This window comes from Pleurodeles waltl, chromosome 11 (genome assembly GCF_031143425.1).
Source record: "Pleurodeles waltl isolate 20211129_DDA chromosome 11, aPleWal1.hap1.20221129, whole genome shotgun sequence".
Lineage (NCBI taxonomy): Eukaryota > Metazoa > Chordata > Amphibia > Caudata > Salamandridae > Pleurodeles > Pleurodeles waltl.
The window spans coordinates 65,038,353-65,060,397 of record NC_090450.1 but is presented as its reverse complement, the minus strand read 5'-3'; positions in this window follow the sequence as shown (position 1 = coordinate 65,060,397).

Here is a 22,045-nt window from a genome sequence, read left to right as displayed (position 1 = left end):
AAAATGAAGGGAACAAATAAGAGCCACTTCATCCATAACCAAAGAAGAAAATAAAATGAAATAATCTATTGATGAGTAGTAAATATTACATATACAATAAAATATCATTATCTGGCTCCCAAAACAATTGAAAAGAGGAAGTAGTATTAACAACATCTTTAAGAGATAAATGGACTCCTCGTAGAGTGAACGTAATCCAGGACCACCATGAGGGTACTGATAGCAAAAATGCATTTTTCCAATAAACAGTAATTGGTTTGAGAGCTGAAGATACCAGAACATCAAATAATTTGTTATGTGTGTCGTATAATGTAGAAGACAAGGAAGTAGATTTACAGATCAGTATGTCCTAAGAAGGACTAACAAAAATGTGAAGTATTTTCATAATAATGTACAAGACACCTTACCAAACGTTTGAAATAATAGTACATTCAAATAAGACATGGCTTAATGAACTATCACCCATTTTACAATGTCAAGACAGTGGAGAGCCTAAAAGATTGGCTTTTAGAGGGGTCCATATATGTTAAACAAAATAAAGGCATTAGTTTGAAAAGGGTAACAGGAAGCCATCATTGTTCTCCAGGTATACTTTTTGGAGAATTAATTATTCCCAAAAATTACTAGGAAAAAGTAAATTAGATTCAGTTGTATAGTGTCATGTTTTGTAAAACTTAGAAATGTCATGTAAATGAAAATGAAAAGCATTGATGCAAATTTTGCATTAGAATTGCACAAAAGGTCATATGTATATCTGCTGAAGGTAATGAAAAGACATCAATATTACAAATATCACTTAGAAAAAATATATCTGCATCAATCCAAGACTGCCAGATTATAATGGAGTGACCACATTTTATCAGAGGGTTATGCCATTAGGGCAATTTGTAGAAGCAAAAACAGGTGAATTAAATAAAAAATCAAAATCTTGTAAAATAAATTTAGTGTATATGATAATGGTGGAGGATTAAACTCAAATATTGGAGTCAGACATGGATAAAAATGCAGGTAAAGGAAAGGGCAAGCCTAAACTTTGTGCAATAGTAAGCCATTTGTGTGAAGAATTTGGGTCTGCTCGTCTGAACCATAATAAACCCTGTTTTAATGTGAAAGCCTTAGAGTATTTATAAAACTCAGGTAAGCAAAGCCCACCATTAAGTTTTGCACGTTTAAGCTCAGTATAGCTTAAACATTGTGGTTCCAAATAAATTAGGATAATGTTCTGTCTAATGTTTTATAAAATGTGAGAGGTAATTGTAAGGGAAACATTGATAAAATATAAAATATTTGAAAGATAATTGCCTTTCTAATAGATTCAATTTTCCCCAGCCATGAGAGATGTAAGGGAGACCAGAAATAAAAATGTATCAATGATGAAAGATTCACAACTAAAGGTAATGTAGTGTTTAATGGAGTGTGAGAATTGAATATCTACATATTTTATTTTCTCTTTTTCAAAGGAAAATATCTGTTTCGTTAGTGTTTATATTACAAATAAAAAAATAGCTATGTATAAGAATGAAAATATAAGGGACAGATGTTTCTGAGTTACTAGCAAATAGTACAACATCATCTGCTTAAGCAGAGGTTTTAAGAGCAATGTTTTAGTGGTTATACCTTGAATTCCATTAGCATGTTTGATGATAGAAAGTAAAGGTTCAATGGCCAATAAAAAAGTAAAGGTTATAATGGGCAGCCTTGTCGAGGGGCCCTGAACTGGTTAGAAATGGTAATTTCTAAATAATCTGGTAGAGGGGTATGAGTAAAGAGCCAATATCATTTACATAACTGATTCACTAAAATTTAAGGCAGAATAAATATGATATCAAAGTAGTCAATGAACTTTATCAAAAGCTTTCTCAGCATCAAGCGTCAAGTGCTAGTAGGTCAGAGGGGACAGATAAAGATGGAATAGTGTCAATCACATGGAACAAAAGTAGGTATTATTAACAGAATGTCTATTTTGTATAAAACCTGTTCGGTCCACAGGGATAGAAGTTGATAACATTTTAGATAATCTAGTAACAAGGATTTTTGCATAAACATGTACAGTCTTGATTATAATGGTATAGGATGGTAGTTAGAAACTTTAGTATGATATCTGTTTGGTTTGGGGGTGCAGTATCTTGAGGGGGTACAATAATCAATGCTTCAGTAAAAGATACTGAAATTACAACAGTATTGCTAAATATTGTAAATTATTGAAACAAGTGAGGTGAGAAGAAAATGTTTTGAAAATTTTGCAGGAATACCGTCTTGTTCCGGTGACTTAGGTGGCTTTAATGAATTAATGGCTATCTTAATGTATTCACTATAAATGGGCAAATCTAAATTAGATGTGTGAAACTGAAAAATTAGTGGGGGATTACATGACGCTAAAAACTCATCAATAATGTGATTGTCAACAGATGTAGGTTTGCTGTATAAAGAAGAGTACATTTCCAGAAATTCTTAAACTATTTCATCAATAGATAATGTTATTTTGTCAACAGGAATGGCATGAATTTGATTGTTGTCCTTTTTAATACAAACATAATTCTCTAGTATTTTCCAGATCTATTGGTCCTGAAAGAGAGAGTTTAGCTTTGTAGTTTGAAACCTGTACTCCATCTATTTTACTTACTGAACACTTGTATTCCTAACAAATATTTTGTAATAGAAAATTGAAAGTCATATTATTAGATAAATAAACAGGTGTTCAAATGTAGCCATTTGTTTTTCCAATTTAAAAATATTTTTCTGAGTAAAACAAAACCAAATCGGCAAAAGTCCAATAATTAGAACTGAAGATATGCATTTTTAAAGAATATCTGCAATGTAGTTCTCGAAAGTCAATAGGGCTGAAAGGTTACTAGAGGTTGCCCTACACTGGGGTAAATCCAAAGTTGGGGCTGACTGAGATGGATGGCAAGCCGGCTACAGGAATCACGCAGAGCATGCTGAACAGTACCTTGGAAGAAGGGATGTATTGCCGATGCTCAGGCAATGCCTCAGTTCTGATCCACACAGTTTGGTGGATGTGTCGTTGCTGGCTGGATGAAGGCAATGCATCGGTTTCGAACTGCACAACTGAGATGCGTAATCAGCGGCCTCTCAGTGAGGAAGGCAATGCGTCAAGCCGTGCAGACCCATTGCAATGAAGGCGAAGGATCACCGTCGAGCCTGGATGTAGGCAATGCATCGGTTCTGACCGGCGCAACATCAGCAATGCATTGATTTTTGCAGGCAACAGCTGCAGAGTCCTTTCTCAAGGCCCTGGATGGATTGGCACCCCTTGGCAGGGCAGGACTTCACAGTGGCAGAGTCCAGCAGCTGGAGTAGAGTTGAGGGAAAGACTTTGATGGACCTGAGACTTCCAGAACAGGAGGCACGCCAGCAAGCCTTTGAAGTCACTTGGTTCTGTAGAGGACGTAGAGAACAAAGTCCAGTCCTTCTCACTTCCAGGCAAACACAGCAGTCCTTCTTCTTGGCAGAATGTCCTTCAGATCCAGAACTGTACTGTTTTGTTGGGATTTGAACCAGTACTTATACCCAGTTGAGCGTTTGAAGTAGGGAGACTTCAAAGAGAGGCCTTTGAAGTGTACAAGGCCCCTGCCCTTCCTCTCTTGGGTCCAGACCCTCTACAGGGAGTTATGCAGCTCTTTGCATGGGGAGAGGCACAGCCCTATTCAGGTGTAAATGTCAGCTCCTCCCTCCTAGCTAGCCCAGGAAGACCCATCAGCCTGGTGATAGGCCATCAGAATGCGAATGTCGAACTCCAGCTCCCTTAGTGTATGGCTGTCTAGCAGGAATGCACCAAGCACAGCTGTCACCCACCCCAGACGTGTATTCAGAGACGGGCAGAAGTACAGAATGGTTAAAGTAAGAAAATGGCAAATTTCTAAAAGTGGCATTTTCAAACTTACAATTTAAAATCCGACTTCAATATAAATTGATGTTTTAACTTGTGAGTCTAGAGATATCAAATTCCAAATTTCTATCCTGTCCCAATTGGTAGTTACACGTAAAGGCTGCTCCAAGGTAATCCTGATGTTAACCAATGAAAGAGATAGGCCTTGGAGTAGAGAAAAAATAATTTTATAGATTTTTCACTACCAGGACATGTTAAACTTGAAAGCATTTGTCCTGAATTTCAAATACACTGCACCCTGCCCTTGGTGCTAACTAGGGCGTACTTTCCGGATGACTTATATGTAATAAAAAGGACGGTATGGGCCTGGCAAGTGGGTGCACTTGTCAGGTCGAAATGGCAGTTTAAAATTGTACACCTAGGCTCTGCAGTGGCAGACCTGAGGCATGTTTGAAGGTATACTGTAATGGGTGGCCTAACCAGTGCTGCAGGCCCACTAGTATCATTAATTTACAGGCCCTGGGCACATATAGTGCACTTTACTAGGGACTTTTGAGTAAATTAACTATGCCATACACAGTGCACCTGCACTTTAGGACTGGTTATCTGTAGCACAGCACACAGAATACTAAAGCCAGCAAAAATGAAGTCAGAAAAATAGGTCAGAAGGCAAAACGTTAGGTGAAACCATGCCACGGATGCCTGGTCTAACACAAATTAAGAACAGGTTCCATCTCCTGGCAGATACACAAGATTGGTCTAAGCCAGCTGCAGATGCAGTCAACAAGAAATGGGAACAGGTCTCTTAAAAATATGTGGGTACCAAGACAAGGAAGAGGAAAGAATGGATAAGTTAAGACACATGGGGGGTATAAGGCGCTTACCGCCGTGCAGAAGACCGCCAATACACCGCCGCGGTAGACCGCCACAGCTATTATGACACACATCACAGAATCCACCGAAATTCAGACACCCACACAACACCACCACACCAAAGGTCAGCGATAAACTGGCGGAAACAAATCCTCCACCTCCACGCCAACAGAAACACGCCCATGCTATTACGACCCACGAATCCACGCGGCGGTCTTTCAACCGCGGTATTCCATTGGCGGTACACACCGCCGCGCTCAAAATACACACACATATACAAAACACCGCCACATTGGACAATTCCAAATACACACACCTGATACACATACACACACCACTCCCACACACCCAACACAATATAAAATACACACCCACATCACACAAACCCCTACAACCAGAAATTCTGAGAGAAGGCCAGAGACACAGCACAGCTATTGACAACCCCATCACACAGAGGCACACAACACCATCACCCACACAACATCCATGCACAAAACAACACATACAACTACACTCACCACACTCATCAACACATACAGCACACCACACATCACACCGAACACCCCATGTCACGCCAAAGACACCCCCGCTTCTCCGAGGAGGAGCTCAGGGTCATGGTGGAGGAAATCGTACGGGTAGAGCCACAGCTATTTGGCTCACAGGTACAGCACACATCAATAGCCAGAAAGATGGAGCTATGGCGCAGAATAGTGGACAGGGTCAACGCCGTGGGACAGCACCCAAGAAATAGGGAGGACATCAGGAAGAGGTGGAACGACCTACGGGGGAAGGTGCGTTCAACGGTCTCCAGGCACAACATCGCGGTGCAGCGGACTGGCGGTGGACCACCACCTCCTCCCCCACAACTAACAACATGGGAGGAGCAAGTCCTGACCATCTTGCATCCTGAGGGCCTCAGAGGAGTCGGTGGAGGATGGGACACTGGTAAGTCAAATCTTAACTATCACATCCCCCACCCTACCTGCATGCTATCACACACCCCCACCCTCACACCCTCCCCTATCACCCCAAATCCGCACCAATCTACCCATGACACCAAGCACCCATCCCAACACCAAGCCCTGCATGACACAACTAAGCATGGGCACCCCTCACCAAAGCATGCCCAATGCACATACCCAGAACACGCCCCCAACCATCACCACACAAGCCCCCACACAGGAATGCCTGCACTGGGGATCATGCACACCCAACCATTGCATACCATTACACACACAGATGCAATAATCATGTGCTTATACCCCTGCAGGAACCCGAAGGAACGTCACCACACCAGAGGGTCCAGACAACACCACTCCACCACCAGAAGAGGCCCACAGTGGCGACAGCAGCTCTGCCCCACTGGATCCTGATGACCAGCCCGGACCATCGTGGGCCTCAGGACAGTCGGTTCCCCTTGCCCAGCCACAGCCCAACACTGAGTTGCCACCCTCTGGTAACACCAGCACAGCACCCACCCAGCGGGCCCAAACCTCCCCACCCAGGACAGGTCAATCAGCGGTGTGTCCACCACTACAGGGCACCCAGGCTAACCCACCACCCCAACAACAACAGGGACCTGGGGGCAGTGGTAGTGGGCACACTGTCCAGGGGACGGAGGCACAGGAACACCGGGGAACTGGGAGGGCTGCTGTGCGACAGAGGGAGGACAGGCCAAGGGAACCAACTCTCCACGAGGCCCTATCCTCCATCATGGGAGCATACCACCACTCCCAGTAGACGATGGCCACGGTCCTGGACAAGTTGCAGGAGACCCTGCGTCTGCAGGACGAACTGTATTTGGGGTTCAGGGAGGAGCTCAGGACCATAAGCTCCGCCCTGGGCACCATCGTAGGGGTGCTGACGGACATTCAAAAGACCTTGAGGGACAACGTGGCACTCCAAGGGGCCCCTGACACTAGCCAGGACGAAGAACTGCCCACCACCTCCGCCGGCGCTAGTGGACAGGACGCCTTGCCACAGGACCAACACACCAGCACCCCATCCCCTGCAGACGGACAACCACCACGCAAGCGGTCCCTGAGATCCAGGAACAGGACAGAGCAAGATGGCAAGACCCCCGCCAGGAAATAAGACCACCCTGATTGTCCCCCCCACTGTCCCACTTTGTCACCCTGTCCAGATTGGAACTGCCCCAGCTCCACTTCCAATGCCCAGATGGGCAGTGCACCTGTGAGACGAATAGACTGGACTCTGCCATGGACATTCCTCCACCATCACCCATCACCATTTTACAACCTTCCTTGATTTTTTTAGCACTTAAATAAACACCCTTGAAAGCCCAAAAAATCTTGAGTCTGTCTATGATTTGGAACTTTGTATTATTAATTACAGTGTCATAATGGGTTACCCATTGTAAGGCTAACATACCAATGTCACACATCACAAGCCCTTGAAGGATGCAAGCAGTTGACACGTAGGTTACCACACTTGTGAAACTGAAATGGAAGGGTACAACTCAATTAACAAATAGTGAGTGAAATGTAGGTACAGGGTAGAGGTAGACGTGTGAAAGTTAATGTAATTTTAAACCAGAAAATGTTCTCACCTGTGTGTCACTGGAAATATTGCTGTATGACTGACTCCCTGTTGTCGTTTTCTTCATCCTCAGCTTCATCCTCATCACTGTCCACTGGCTCCACAGGCTCCACAGCTGCCACAACACCGTCATCTGGATCATCCTCCTGCAGAAAAGGCACCTGGCGTCGCAATGCCAAATTATGGAGCATGGAGCAGGCGATGATGATATCGCACACCTTCTTCGGTGAGTAGAATAGGGATCCACCTATCATATGGGGGCACCTGAACCTGGCATTAAGAAGGCCGAAGGTGCGTTCGATTACCCTCCTAGTCCGCCCATGGGCATCATTGTACCGTTCCTCTGCCCTGGTCCTGGGATTCCTCACTGGGGTCAATAGCCACGAAAGGTTGGGGTAACCAGAGTCCCCCAATAGCCATACACGGTGGCTCTGGAGTTGACCCATCATATCAGGGATGCTGCTATTCCGCAGGATGTATGCGCCATGCACAGAGCCAGGGAACATTGCATTTACCTGCGAGATGTACTGGTCTGCCAAACAGACCATCTGGACATTCATGGAATGATAACTCTTCCGGTTTCTGTACACCTGCGGGGGGGAGCCGGAGCTACATGTGTCCCATCAATGGCATCTATGACGTTGGGGATATGTCCAAGGGCATAGAAGTCACCTTTCACTGTAGGCAAATCCTCAACCTCAGGGAAAATGATGTATCTCCTTACGTGTTTCAGCAGGGCAGACAACACTCTGGACAGCACGTTGGAAAACATAGGCTGGGACATCCCTGATGCCATGGCCACTGTTGTCTGAAATGACCCACTTGCAAGGAAATGGAGCACTGACAGCACCTGCACGTCAGGGGGGATTCCAGTCAGATGGCGGATTGGTGACATCAGGTCTGGCTCCAACTGGGTACATAGTTCCTGTATTGTGGCACGGTCAAACCGGTAGGTGACGATGATATGTCTTTCTTCCATTGTCAACAGGTCCACCAGCGGTCGGTACACCGGAGGATTCCGCCATCTTCTCATATGTCCCAGCTGACGGTGCCTTAGAAGGACAACAGCGAAGAACGAGTCACTATTCCTTCAGGTATGTACCCACAGTTACACACTACACCAGACAAAAAAGCCTTCCTGTATATGTGTTGAGTATAGGTATGCGTGACGCAGTAGTAAATGAAGCCATGTGGGCCCCTGAAATGGCGGCTGCCTGACCTCTAAACTGGGACAATGGGATTGTGTGGTAACTGCGCTGGCGTTGCACGCGGTCGCGGTAGGCGGTCGTAGACCGCGGCGCAATGCTGCATTGGTTAACATTGGACCCTATGGGTCCCAGGAGCCAATGAACAGGTGTGCCGGCGGTGATGATGCGCACCGCCGCGGACGTCACCGCTGCGGACGTCACCGCCATTTTCTATCTGTTCACTCACTAGATACCTGACCTTCGACAGGAGAGGACCTACACTGCTAGTGCTGCTGTGACCTCAGTCTGGAAGCGACGATGGCTGCTGCGTCTGGGGAAAGGGCCCCTGCCTTCACTGCACAGGAGTTGGAGAAACTTGTGGATGGGGTCCTCCCCCAGTACACGCTACTCTACGGTCCTCCAGATCAACAGGTTAGTACACAGGGAGCACGTTGTATGGGCTAGGCCTGGGTGGAGAGGGCTGGGTGGAAGAGGGAAGGGGGCAGAGTACATAGAACAGTTATGCATGGGAATGAATGGGCCACATGGCCAGAGTAGGGAGGGGGCCACTCACATTGACGGTGTAGTTGGTAATGACTGTTCCTCTTTCATTGTGCATGTCATGTAGGTCAGCGCCCACCAGAAGAGGGACATTTGGCGTGCCATCGCCAAGGAGGTCCGGACCCTGGGGGCCCACCAGAGACGGGGCACCCACTGCCGTAAGAGATGGGAGGACATCCACCGCTGCAGCAAGAAGACGGCGGAGGCTCAGCTGTGGATGGCCTCCCAACGTGGAAGGGGTGCCCGTCGCACCATGACCCCCCTGATGTTCTGGATCCTGGCGGTGGCCTACCCGGAGTTGGATGGGCGCTTGAGGACATCACAGCAGACACAAGGAGGTGAGTACAACCTCATTCAGCGGAGTTTGCGTGCAGTGGAGGGGTCTGGGTGGGGGAGGTGGGCTGTGGGTGTCCCTAGGCCAGGGCGAGTTAGGTAGGCAAGGCCCCCCGTTATGTAGGCCATGTGGCACTCAACCCCACCTCAGCAGAGTGCCAAGTTGAGGTATAGTTGCCCCTGTGGCATCCATGTGCGCAGATTCCCACCATTGCCATGTAGGCCATGTCCCAGAAATTGCATGTGCAGAGGTCAGGAGAACGGCGTAATGCAGGTGGCTGCTGCGTCTGTCTTGTCCGCCAACGGTAGCGGTATGCCATGCACTAAAACTCTCTTTGTTCTGTCTCCCCCCCTTTTCCTGCTCTCCCTGTCCTTTTGTACATCAGCATCATCAGGCAGAGGTACAGTGGCACCGGAGCACGAGGGAGCTGCATCCCACATGGCCATGGAGGGCCACACCACAGACTCTGAATGCACCAGTGGGACGGAGGGCGAGAGGAGCTTCACGTCGGCCACCGGATCACCAACCAGCGACACGGACTCATCCGCCGATGGGAGCTCCCCTGTGGTGGCGGCACCACCTGTGCGCCCCACTTCTACAGGTACAGCCGCCACCCCCCCCTACCAGCACCGCCCTCCCAGCAGCCCCTCAGCGTTCGCCCCGTGCCCGCTCACCCAGGAGGGTGGGCATCACCTTCGCCCCAGGCACCTCAGGCCCTGCCCCAGTCACCCCTGCTGCCCTCAGTGAGGAGGCCATTGACCTCCTTAGGTCACTCACTGTTGGGCAGTCTACCATTGTGAATGCCATCCAGGGTGTAGAAAGGGAGTTGCAACACGGTAATGCATTCCTGGAGGGCATTCATTCTGGTCAGGCTGTCCTTCAGCGAACCCTGCAATCTCTGGCCTCAGCACTAATGGCAGCCATTGTCCCTGTGTCTAGCCTCCCCCTCCAACTTCCTCCACCCAGACCCAATCTCCTGTACCCCAGCACATCCCAAGCACACCTACAGACCAGCATGCACACAAGTCAACACACACAAGTAGCTCAAGCAAACATAGGCACCACACACACCACAGGCACTCACGCAAGCCTCACCCACATACAGACAAAGCAACATCCACTGTCTCCACTGTGTCCCCCTCCTCCTCTTCTCCTTCCTCCCTCCCAGTCTCGTCTACACACACACCTGCATGCACCACATCTACAGGCACTAGGACTCGCACCAGGACACCCAGCACCACAAGCCGCTCACCTGCACTCACCACCTCCACTGCCATTTACACGTCCCCTGTGTCCTCTCCCAATGTGTCTGTGACGCCCCCTCCCAAAGTACCCAAACGCCGGCAATCACTCACCCAACATCCATCCACCTCACGACAGCCTCCAGTACCTGCACCTGCACCCAAAACACCTAAAGTGACACCTCCTACAACCACCTCCTCTTCCTCCACTCCCAGACCCCCTCCAGCTACCCATCCCAGTGTTCGTCAGAAACTGTCCCTCTGTCAAATTGACCTTTTTGCCCCCCCCTCCAATTCATCAGACCCGTCGTAGCGCGTCAGCCAAAAAGCCTCCAGTACCAGTGGTGCGTGTTCCAGGTTTTTGGAGTGCACCGGCCACCAGGGCAGGCAGTAGGACCCGGAGCCAAGGCAGTGGCAGCCCACCCCCTGTAAAGGCTCTGAAAATGGAGAGTGGACGACGGGACCGTCTTAAGACTCCTGGTGGGACAACAAGTGACATGGGATCGAAGGCGATTGGTGAGTCAGCTGTAACTCCAACAAAGGTGTGGAAGGTCCAGAGGAAGTCTGCCCAGCCTGTTGTGAGTGTCACGGCGGAGAAGTGCGCCATCATATCCGGCGGTCCAGACACAACCGCCAGCACCGTCGTCACTGGTCCAGAGACCACCGCCAGAGTCACAGCCCAGGAGGGCCCAAGTATCGTCACTGGTCCTGAGAACACCGCCAGAGTCACAGCCCAGGAGGGCCCATGTATCGTCACTGGTCCAGAGACCACCGCCAGAGTCACAGCCCAGGAGGGCCCAAGTATCGGCACTGGTCCAGAGACCACCGCCAGAATCGCAGCCCAGGAGGGCCCAAGTATCGTCACTGGTCCAGAGACCACCGCCAGAGTCACAGCCCAGGAGGGCACACGTATCGTCACTGGTCCAGAGACCACCGCCAGAGTCATTGCCCAGGAAGGCCCAAGTATCATCACAGGTCAGGAGACCACCGCCAGAGTCACAGCCCAGGAGGGCCCAAGTATCATCACTGGTCCAGAGACCACTGCCAGAGTCACAGCCCAGGAGGGCACAAGTATCGTCACTGGTCCAGAGACCACCACCAGAGTCATTGCCCAGGAGGGCACAAGTATCGTCACAGGTCAGGAGACCACCGCCGGAGTCATTGCCCAGGAGGGCACAAGTATCGTCACTGGTCCAGAGACCACCGCCAGAGTCACAGCCCAGGAGGGCCCAAGTATCGTCACTGGTCCAGAGACCACCGCCAGAGTCACAGGCCAGTAGGGCCCAAGTATCGTCACTGGTCCAGAGACCACCGCCAGAGTCACAGCCCAGGAGGGCACAAGTATCGTCACTGGTCCAGAGACCACTGCCAGAGTCACAGCCCAGGAGGGCACACGTATCGTCACTGGTCCAGAGACCACCGCCAGAGTCATTGCCCAGGAGGGCACAAGTATCGTCACAGGTCAGGAGACCACCGCCGGAGTCACATCCCATGAGGGGCCAGGATGCCACAGCCCCGCTGGGCAATGATGGAACTTCATGCCACACACCAATGCCGATTGTAGAGATCGTCATGCCACACACCAATGCCCACTGTAGAGATCGTCATGCCACACACCAATGTCCGTATCAGAACCGCCATGGCAAAGCACCGCTGAACAGGGCAAAGACCGCCATGGCAAAGCACCGCTGAACAGAGCAAAGACCGCCATGGCAAAGCACCGCTGAACGGGGCAAAGACCGCCATGGCAAAGCACCACTGAACAGGGCAAAGACCGCCATGGCAAAGCACCGCTGAACAGTCCTGAAACGCCATGTCAAAGCACCGCTGAACAGGACAAAGACCGCCATGGCAAAGCACTGTTGAACAGTCCTGAAACGCCATGTCAAAGCACCACTGAACAGAGCAAAGACCGCCATGGCAAAGCACCATTGAACAGGGCAAAGACCGTCATGGCAAAGCACCGCTGAACAGGGCATGTACCGTCTAGGAATGAATGCACCGCCACATCAGGCATCCTTATCCCATGTGCAGCTGGGACAGTGACAAGACAGGTACTTTCACGTGGAGACTCATCCAGTCTGGGCACCAGTCCCCCTCCAGAACCAGTGGAGACCTGCATCTACTTGAGAGACTGTGGCTTTGCACTCCCCAGGATGGCACAATGGGCAAACCCCCCACTGTAGTGACTTGTGAGACTGTGGATTTGCACTCCCCAGGATGGCACAGTGGGCAAACCACCCACTGTAGTGACTTGAGAGACTGTGGATTTGCACTCCCCAGGATGGCACAGTGGGCAAACCACCCACTGTAGTGACTTGTGAGACTGTGGCTTTGCACTCCCCAGGATGGCACAGTGGACAACCCACCCACTGTAGTGACTTGTGAGACTGTGGCTTTGCACTCCCCAGGATGGCACAGTGGGAAAACCACCCACTGTAGTGACTTGTGAGACTGTGGCTTTGCACACCCATGATGGCACAGTGGACAACCCACCCACTGTAGTGACTTGTGAGACTGTGGCTTTGCACTCCCCAGGATGGCACAGTGGGCAAACCACCCACTGTAGTGACTTGTGAGACTGTGGCTTTGCACTCCCCAGGATAGCACAGTGGGCAAACCACCCACTGTAGTGACTTGTGAGACTGTGGCTTTGCACTCCCCAGGATACATCAATGGGCATGGAGCCCCGTCGTGGATCTGGCTTCGCATTCATCTGGCTGAGGTGCCCCCCTTCCCTTCCCCCTGAGGTGCCTGTAGTGTTTCTATCTGATGCCCCGGCAGTGTTCTCTCCGATTTTGGTCAGGTATCTATTGTGGGCCTCGCCCATGCTTTTTTGGACTGTTGGTGCACGGACATTGTTGTGTACATATCTGCACTACTTCTCGGATTGTATGTGTAAATAAGAGTGATTTTGAGATATGTATATCTGTATATTTTTGTATGACATATATATTGGCACATTACAATGTTTGCCCGATTTTCGCATTGTCCTTGCATTCTTCCGGGGGGATTGTGGGTTGTTACTGTGATTTTTGTGACTGCATTGGTGTGTATAATGTGATTTGCGAGGGTGGGGGTGGGGGTGGGGGTGTTTGGTGGGTGTCCCCCTAACTTTTGCCTCCCCCCTCCCCTGTGTTGTAGGTGCAGTACTCACCGGTATCTTCTGCGCCTACGTAGCTGTTGGTCGTAAAGGAGCAGAAAAACAAGTGCAGGTAGGATTTGTAATTCGGGCTCCATGGTGTCCTCCTTCCTCGTGGGATGTGTTGAGGTGAGCGTTTTCCCATAGCAAAAGCTGTTTCCGCCGTGTTTTATCCACGGTGCATCCGCCCCGGAAAAGGTGGCAGATTGGTGGGTTGTAATAGTGTGGGCGGTACATTGTCTCCCGTCTGTCTGTTGGCGGTAACCGCCGCGCTGCTTGTCTGTACCGCCGTGGCGGTCGGTGTGTTAAAGTGGCTGTCTTTGTTGACGGTTTCCGCCAGGGTCATGATTCCCTTTTTTTGTCCGCCAGCCTGTTTGCGGTATTACCGCACCTTTAACACCGTCCGCCAGGGTTGTAATGACCACCATGGTGAGCTATTGAAAACAGACAGGCAGAAAAAAAGAAATTCATGGAGGCCAAATCTGAAAGGCTGCCAGGGAAGTAAAACTAACATTACATAGAAGCAAACAGAGCAATAAAAATATTGACAAGAGCATAGAAGAGGGTGTACATGGATAACCATTCCAGTTAGGCAGAGGAGGCAGTCAGTACAGGAGAATAGGGGAAGATCTTCAAGATCACGAAGATAGTAGTAAATCAAATACAACAGACAACACTCCTACTATGAAAAAGCCAGGCAGACTAAGCACAACCGAAAAGAGTGGAAAGCACAATGGACCAACAATTTTTAAAGACATTTTGAACAGACCAGTACCAACAAGCAAAGTCGACATCCAAGACGCAGAGATTGACTGGGATGTGAACACCGCCTCACCACAATAAGAAGAAATTGCCATCAGCCCAGATGAAGAAAGGAAAAGCTCATGGCCAAGACAATCTGAATGCAGGAATGTTTAAGGCAGACAGTGAAACATCAACCAAGAGCCACCAACCAATGTTTACATCGATTTGGAAGGGAAAGATAGTACCAGAAAACTGGAACCAAGGCATCATCATCATCATCAATACTCCAGAGAAGGATGCATTAACTAACTGTAACAACTGGCATGGAATCACCCTTCTGTCTTCCCAAGTAGGCCTATGGAATACTGCAGCAGATAGTTCTCCTCATCAAGATCTTCTATAATAATTATACCTGGAAGGTGTGAGATAGTGAGAATAGCTTTGAAGGCAAGATCAGTGTGAGACAATAATGCGTGAAGTCAGTGTTGTTCTTCCACCTAGTCACTGACTGGCTGATGCAACGCATAGTTGAAGACCAACTCAGAGGCACTAGATGGACCTTATTCTCTGCCCTGAAGTACCTTGACTAGGCAGATGACCTAGCCTTGCTCTCTCACACACACACACACCAACCAGTGTATGCAGGAAAATACATCTCGCCTCAACATCTATGCACAGCAAGTAGGCCTGAGGGTCAACATGAGGAAATTAGGAGTCATGCAAGTCAATATTCCAAACTCTTCACCAATGAAAGTGGATGGACAGGACCTAGTCATGACTGAAACTATTCACCTACATAGCCTGTATTATTGGACATGATGGAAGGGAAGGCAGTAACATCAAGAGCAGATTGAAAAAGGCCAGTAATGCCTTCAGGATGCAAAACAATGTGTGGAGGTAAACTTTACTCTCTATGACTCTTTTGAAGTGGATATGTTTTCTTACTCTCTTCCCCAAGTGCTGCTTCCTTCTCACATCCTTGCCACGTGCTTTTTGTGTTACTCACTCAAACTCATCCATTGTTTCCCTCCAGCACGGCACTGTAGTTTTTTAATTTAATTTTAGTTTTTACTTACCGCTGCTTACTTACTCCCCTACTCCACATTTGTATCACTGTTGTTCACTCGCCACTCACATTTTTTTTTACTTTTTGTAACTTTTTTGGAGAGCCTATCAGCTGCTGGCCACCTTGTTTTTCAAAACTTGTTGATTTACTGCGCCAACAATGGTGTCTACCATCTTGGAATTGTACATAGAAAAGAAAATGACAGGTGTGTCATGCCAGATGCACCTGCATGTACGATTACACATGTGCGAGTGTATGTCATCACGCTGGCTTCTGTAGAATTATGTAGCCTAGGCATTTCTGTGTTATGGTAACATATCATTGCACTTTTTTTTTTATTTTTATATTTTGCAAGTTGCAAAGCCTTCGCAGAAGACATTGCTGAAGGCAATAGGTTTTGACTGGCATTCAAAGAAGAAACCTATTGCCTTTGCAAATGCTTGTAATAGTTCAGTATGTTGTCCCTTGTAATTTGGTACCTTGATTAATGGACGTTCAGATTTGCATGACACCCTCAAAATGACTCAGCAATGCGCCATTTTTCATCAGCTACGTTTAAACACACACTTTGTAAACTGTTTATGTGGTACATCTTGGCAGATTAAAGTGCAGAATTAAATGTTTAACATTACAGCACTAGTGGTATTTTCAAGTTATGTAAACTTAGTCTGCTTTGTTTTGCATTACTTTATATTTTCCAGTTGGCATTAGAATTCGAGAGTATTGACCAGGGACGTTAGGTAGACATAATATATAGCTCCTCCATTTCTACTCTTCAAGTACCAAGGTTTATATTAGAAATAAATCTAGAACCCTAAGTACCTTCTCACCTAGACATCCCAGAACACTGCCACTTTTATTGCTGCTCTTCAAACAGCTAGGCCATGTTTTTCTTATCTACTGTGTAATGGACATGTTTGTTAAAGCACTTAGGCTTTATTAGTACATAGGTGATTTTGTATATAATGATATATTTATGTTTGCTGTTCCCTAATTGTGAAGTAATATTTACTGTTCAAAGGATTTATGGTTTATTTCCTCTCATAGCGCTCCATTTTAGATGTTATCCTTAGGTCTCAGCTAGAGACCAGACCTATTGCTTCAAATACACTACATACACACAGAAGGCTTTTGGTCAACCCCTTACTCATGACTGGAAAGATTTGTTGATTGTTTGAGCTGTCAGTTCTTGATCCAGTGGTGTTCCTTCATCTTCTTGTGTTTGTTCCTTCTAGGAACATTATGGGCTTTTTCACTGCCTCCCTTAGTGAACTTTCTTTTTTTTGTCACTTCTTCATGGGAGTTCATGCTTCCTTGCTCCCGCCCTGCTTTTTTTTATTGCACAATTCACTTAATTCTCCTTTACATGCTCCCCGACGCTCCCTGTCCCACTGCTCATCAAGTTGTGCATGCCCTAGTGTTTGATTTGCCACCTTATATCTTAGCCCACACCCCCTCATCAATTTTCTTTTTTACAAGTCTTCTTTTTTACTTTTATTTATGTACCATCAACCATGTCAGGACAGTAAATAAAAATTGCCACCATGCATTACCATGCATCTGTCACAGTGCAAGGAAGCACATCTGTGGCCATTTTGGGAAACCAATTGCTACATTGTCAAATGTCTCAAACGTATAGACAATCGACCTATTGGCTATGTCAACACTTGCTTTGAATTTATTGACAAGGTATTGTAAAAATCTCTATTTAATCCCATATGACACTTTGGCCCTCATTACAACCCTGGCGGTCGGTGTTAAAGCGGCGGTAAGACCGCCAACAGGCCGGCGGTAAAAAAAAGGGAATTATGACCGTGGTGGAAACCGCCAACATAGACAGCCACTTTAACACTCCACCCCAACGGCGGTACAAACAAACAGCATGGCGGTCACCGCCAACAGACAGGCGGAAGGCAATGTACCGCCCACACTATTATGACAGGCCAATCCGCCACCTTTTCCGGGGCGGATTCAACACGAACAAAAACACGGCGGAAACAGGACTTGGAAGGGGAAACACTTACCTCTACACATTCCACGAGGAACCAGGATGTCATGGAGCCTGAACTCCAAATACTCCCTGCTATTGTCTTCCTGCTCCTCTACCAGGAGCACGACCGACGGCGGCGACGACCACGGTGAGTACTGCACCTACGACACAGGGGAGGGGGAGGGAAAAGAGAGTGACACACACACGCAACACGCAACACCCCCACCCCACCCACACCCACAACAACACACACACCAATATTTGCTGAAACATTACATTTACACCCCCAACCCCCCCTGTGCCGAGTGCACGACGCAAGCTCCACGAGGGGGCTCCATGCCCATTGATGTATCCTGGGGAGTGCAAAGCCACAGTCTCTCAAGTCTCTCCAGTGGGTGGTTTGCCCACTGCTTTATCCTGGGGAGTGCAAAGCCATAGTCTCTCAAGTCTCTCCAGTGGGTGGTTTGCCCACTGCTTTATCCTGAGGAGTGCAAAGCCACAGTCTCTCAAGTCTCTCCAGTGGGTGGGTTGCCCACTGCTTTATCCTGGGGAGTGCAAAGTCACAGTCTCTCAAGTGGCTAACAGTTTCAACTGGTTCTGGAGGGGGCTTTGTGCCCAGAGTGCTTCATCCTGCCAAGGACAGAGGTAGTGGATGTGATACTCCACTGGTTCTGGAGGGAGCTTTGTGCCCAGAGTGCTTCATCCTGCCAAGGACTGAGGTAGTGGATGCCTTTCTCCACTGGTTCTGGAGGGGGGCTTTGTGCCCAGAGTGCTTCATCCTGCCAAGGACTGAGGTAGTGGATGTTATACTCCACTGGTTCTGGAGGGGGCTTTGTGCCCAGAGTGCTTCATCCTGCCAAGGACTGAGGTAGTGGATGTGATACCTCACTGGTTTTGGAGGGGGCTTTGTGCCCAGAGTGCTTCATCCTGCCAAGGACTGAGGTAGTGGAGGCCTTTCTCCACTGGTTCTGGAGGGGGCTTTGTGCCCAGAGTGCTTCATCCTGCCAAGGACTGAGGTAGTTGATGTGACACTCCACTGAGGGTGGGGCAACATGCCATGCCCCTGGAACTGACCACCAGCCTCGTTCGAATGACCACTGGGGATGGCAGCCATGTCTGCGGTGGTGCCACTGGCTCAGGATGTGGCATGTCCGCTGGTGGTGCAGGCGGCGGGCTCAGTAGTGGCGATGCTTGCGGCGCTCATTGGGCAGCGGCGTTGGTGGGGGGCTCACTGACCTCGGTGCTGGCGACTGTGTCCTGAGCGGCGGTGCTGGTGGGGGGCTTACTGACCTCGTGATGGCAACTGTGTCCTGAGCGGCGGTGCTGGTGGGGGGCTCACTGACCTTGGTGCTGGGGGTGGTGTCATGAGCAGCAGTGCTGGTGGCGGGCTCACTGTCCTTGGTGCTGGCGGCGAAGTTCTGAGTGGCGGTGCTGGTGGCGGGCTCAATGACCTTGATGCTGGCGGCGGTGTCTTGAGCGGCAGGGCTGGTGGGGGGCTCACTGACCTTGGTGCTGCTGAAGGGCACAGTGTCTGCGGTGCAGGTGAAGGGCTCAGTATCTTGGGTGCTGGCGGCGGTGCCGGTGGCGGCGGTGCATGTGGCGGTCTTGTCCGCCGTGCAGGTTGGCAGCGACGTTGACTTGCCTTTTTTTTTCAGGCCCTTCACCACCTTGGATGGTGGCGCATCTGTCTTGCCACTCCCAACTGTTGTCCTGGCTGAGCCCTTGGTGGCAGGTGTTTTGGCCTTCTCCCTCCGGGATGTGGGCAACAGCTTCTGTTTTGGAGGTGGGGGAATGTCCTTGGCCTTGCTCCTTGGGACACTGGCAGCCCTGCTGCTTGGCGCACTCCACAATCCGGTTACAGCTGGCACCACTGTGCCCGGTGATGTGGTGGCTGAGGTGCTGGGTTGGGACCTGGAAAGGCAGGCCCTAGGGGACAGAAGGGGTGGTGGAGGTGAAGGGAAGAGGTCAAGGTTTGAGAGGAAAAGTTTTTTAGACACACTGGGACAGGTAGATGGAGCGGGTTTTGGAGTGGAGGAAGAGGTAGTGGTTGTAGGAGGTGTTCGTTTGCTGACTTTGGGTGAAGGTGCATGGGCTGGAGGGTGTCGTGAGGTGGATGGCTGTTGGGTGGGTGTGTGACTGCGTTTGTGTAGTTTGGGAGGATGGGACACACTGGTAGAGGACACGGGATGTGGTAGTGCAGGTGGTGATTGCACGTGAGAGGTGTGTGGTGATGGGCGTGCTGGTAATGGAGGTAGTGGCTGAGGATGTAGTGCATACAGGTGTGAGTGGAGATGTGACAGGAAGGGAGGAGGGAGACGTGGAGGAGGGGGACACAGTGGAGGCAGTGGATGTTGTTATGTGCGCATGGGTATGATGCTTGTGTGAGTGCCTGTGGGATGTGTGGTGCTTATGTTTGCCAGAGCTACCCTTGTGTGTTGAGGTGTGTGCATGCTGGTCTGATGGTGTGCTTGGGATAGGCTGAGGTACTGGGGATTGTGTCTGGGTGGAGGAATTTGGAGGGGGCAGGTTGGACACAGGGACAATGGCTGCCATCAGTGCTGAGGCCAGAGTCTGAAATGCTCGCTGTTGGTCTGCCTGGCCAGAATGAATGCCCTCCAGGTATGCATTTGTCTGTTGCAACTGCCTCTCTACACCCTGGATGGCATTCAGAATGGTAGACTGCCCAACAGTGAAGGATCTCAGGAGGTCAATGGCCTCCTCACTGAGGGCAGCAGGGCTGACTGGGGCAGGGGCTGAGGTGCCTGGGGCGAAGAAGATGCCCACCCTCCTGGGTGAGTGGCCACGTGAAACACGCTGAGGGGCTGCTGGGAGGGCGGTGCTTATAGGGGGGGTGGCAGCTTTACCTGTAGATGGGTGGGGCACAGAGGGGCCCGCCACCGCAAGGGAGCTCCCATCAGAGGAGGAGTCGGTGTCGCTGGTCTCTGCTCTAGTCCCCGCCGAGGAGCTCCCCTCGCCCTCCATCCCACTTGTGAAATCTGACTCCGTAGTGTCGCCCTCCAGGGCCATGTGGGATGCAGCTCCCTCCTGCTCCGGTGGCACCACTCCTTCGCCTGATGATGCTAATGCACACAAGAACAGGGAGACCACAAAAAGGGGGGGGGGAGAAAGAAGAAAGACATGGTCAGTGCATGCAATACCGCTACCGTTGGCGGACACTACAGACACAGCAGCCCTCTGCACTACGCCATGCACTTAGAGTTCCCTAATTAATCACAGGGACATGTGGTACAAGGACTATGCCCGATTGCTGCACACATGGAGGTCACAGGAGCCTGACTAGGTGTAGATGGCTCTTACCACTGGTGAGGTTGGGGTGCACATAGCCTGCCTCACAAAGGGTCCTGGCCTACAAAGTTCGCCCTGGCCTAGGGGAACTCACTGCCCACCTCCCCCACCTAGACACCTCCTAATGCGCGCAGAGTCAGCTGAATGAGAGTATACTCACCCCCTTGTGGCTGCTGTGATGCTCTCAAGCGCCCATCCAACTCCGGATACGCCACCGCCAGGATCCGGAACATCAGGGGGGTCATGGTGTGACGGGCACCCCTCCTACGTTGGGAGGCCATCCCCAGCTGGGCCTCTGCCATCTTCTTGTTCCAGCGGCGAATGTCCTCTCATCTTTTACGGCAGTGGGTGCTCCGTCTGTGGTGGCCCCCCGGGTCCGGACATCCTTGGCGATGGCACGCCAAATATCCTTCTTCTGGTGGGCGCTGACCTACAGGAATAGTACAGGGAAAAAGGTACAACATTAATCGTCCGGACCGTCGGATCATGCACGTCTCATCCCCCCCACCTCCCATCCACACCACTCCAAACAGGCATTGCCCATACTGCATGCTCACAGTGTACTCACCTGTTTGTCTGTAGGACCGTAGAGTAGCGTGTACTGGGGGAGGACCCCATCCACTAGTTTATCCAACTCCTCCGATGTGAAGGCAGGTGCCCTTTCCCCAGACACATGAGCCATTGTCGCTTCCAGACTGAGGTCACAGCAGCACTTGCAGTGTAGGTCCTCTCCTGTTGAAGATCAGGTATCAAGTGAGTGAACAGAGAGAAAATGGGGGTCACGTCCGCGGCGGTGCGTACCGTCACCGCCGGCGTACATTGTCATTGGCTCCTGGGACCCATAGGGTCCAATGTTAACCAATGCAGGATTGCGCCACTTACAGGTCAGGCAGCCGCCATTTCAGGGGGCCACATGGCATTATTTTTAAATGTGTCACACATATCTAGGCCTTGCATACACACTAAGACTGGCAGATAGCGGATTGACAAATGTGTGCAATAAAGTTGTTGTTTTAGTACCTCAGTGTTGGCTGACCCACTGCTCGCTGTTCTCATCCACAGAGCACGTCCGCTGGGGCAGGTGATGAGATGGCGGCATCCTCCGGTGTACAGACCGCTGGTGGACCTGTCGACAATGGAAGAGCGACATGTAATTGTCACCTACAGACTTGATCGTGCCACAATCCAGGAA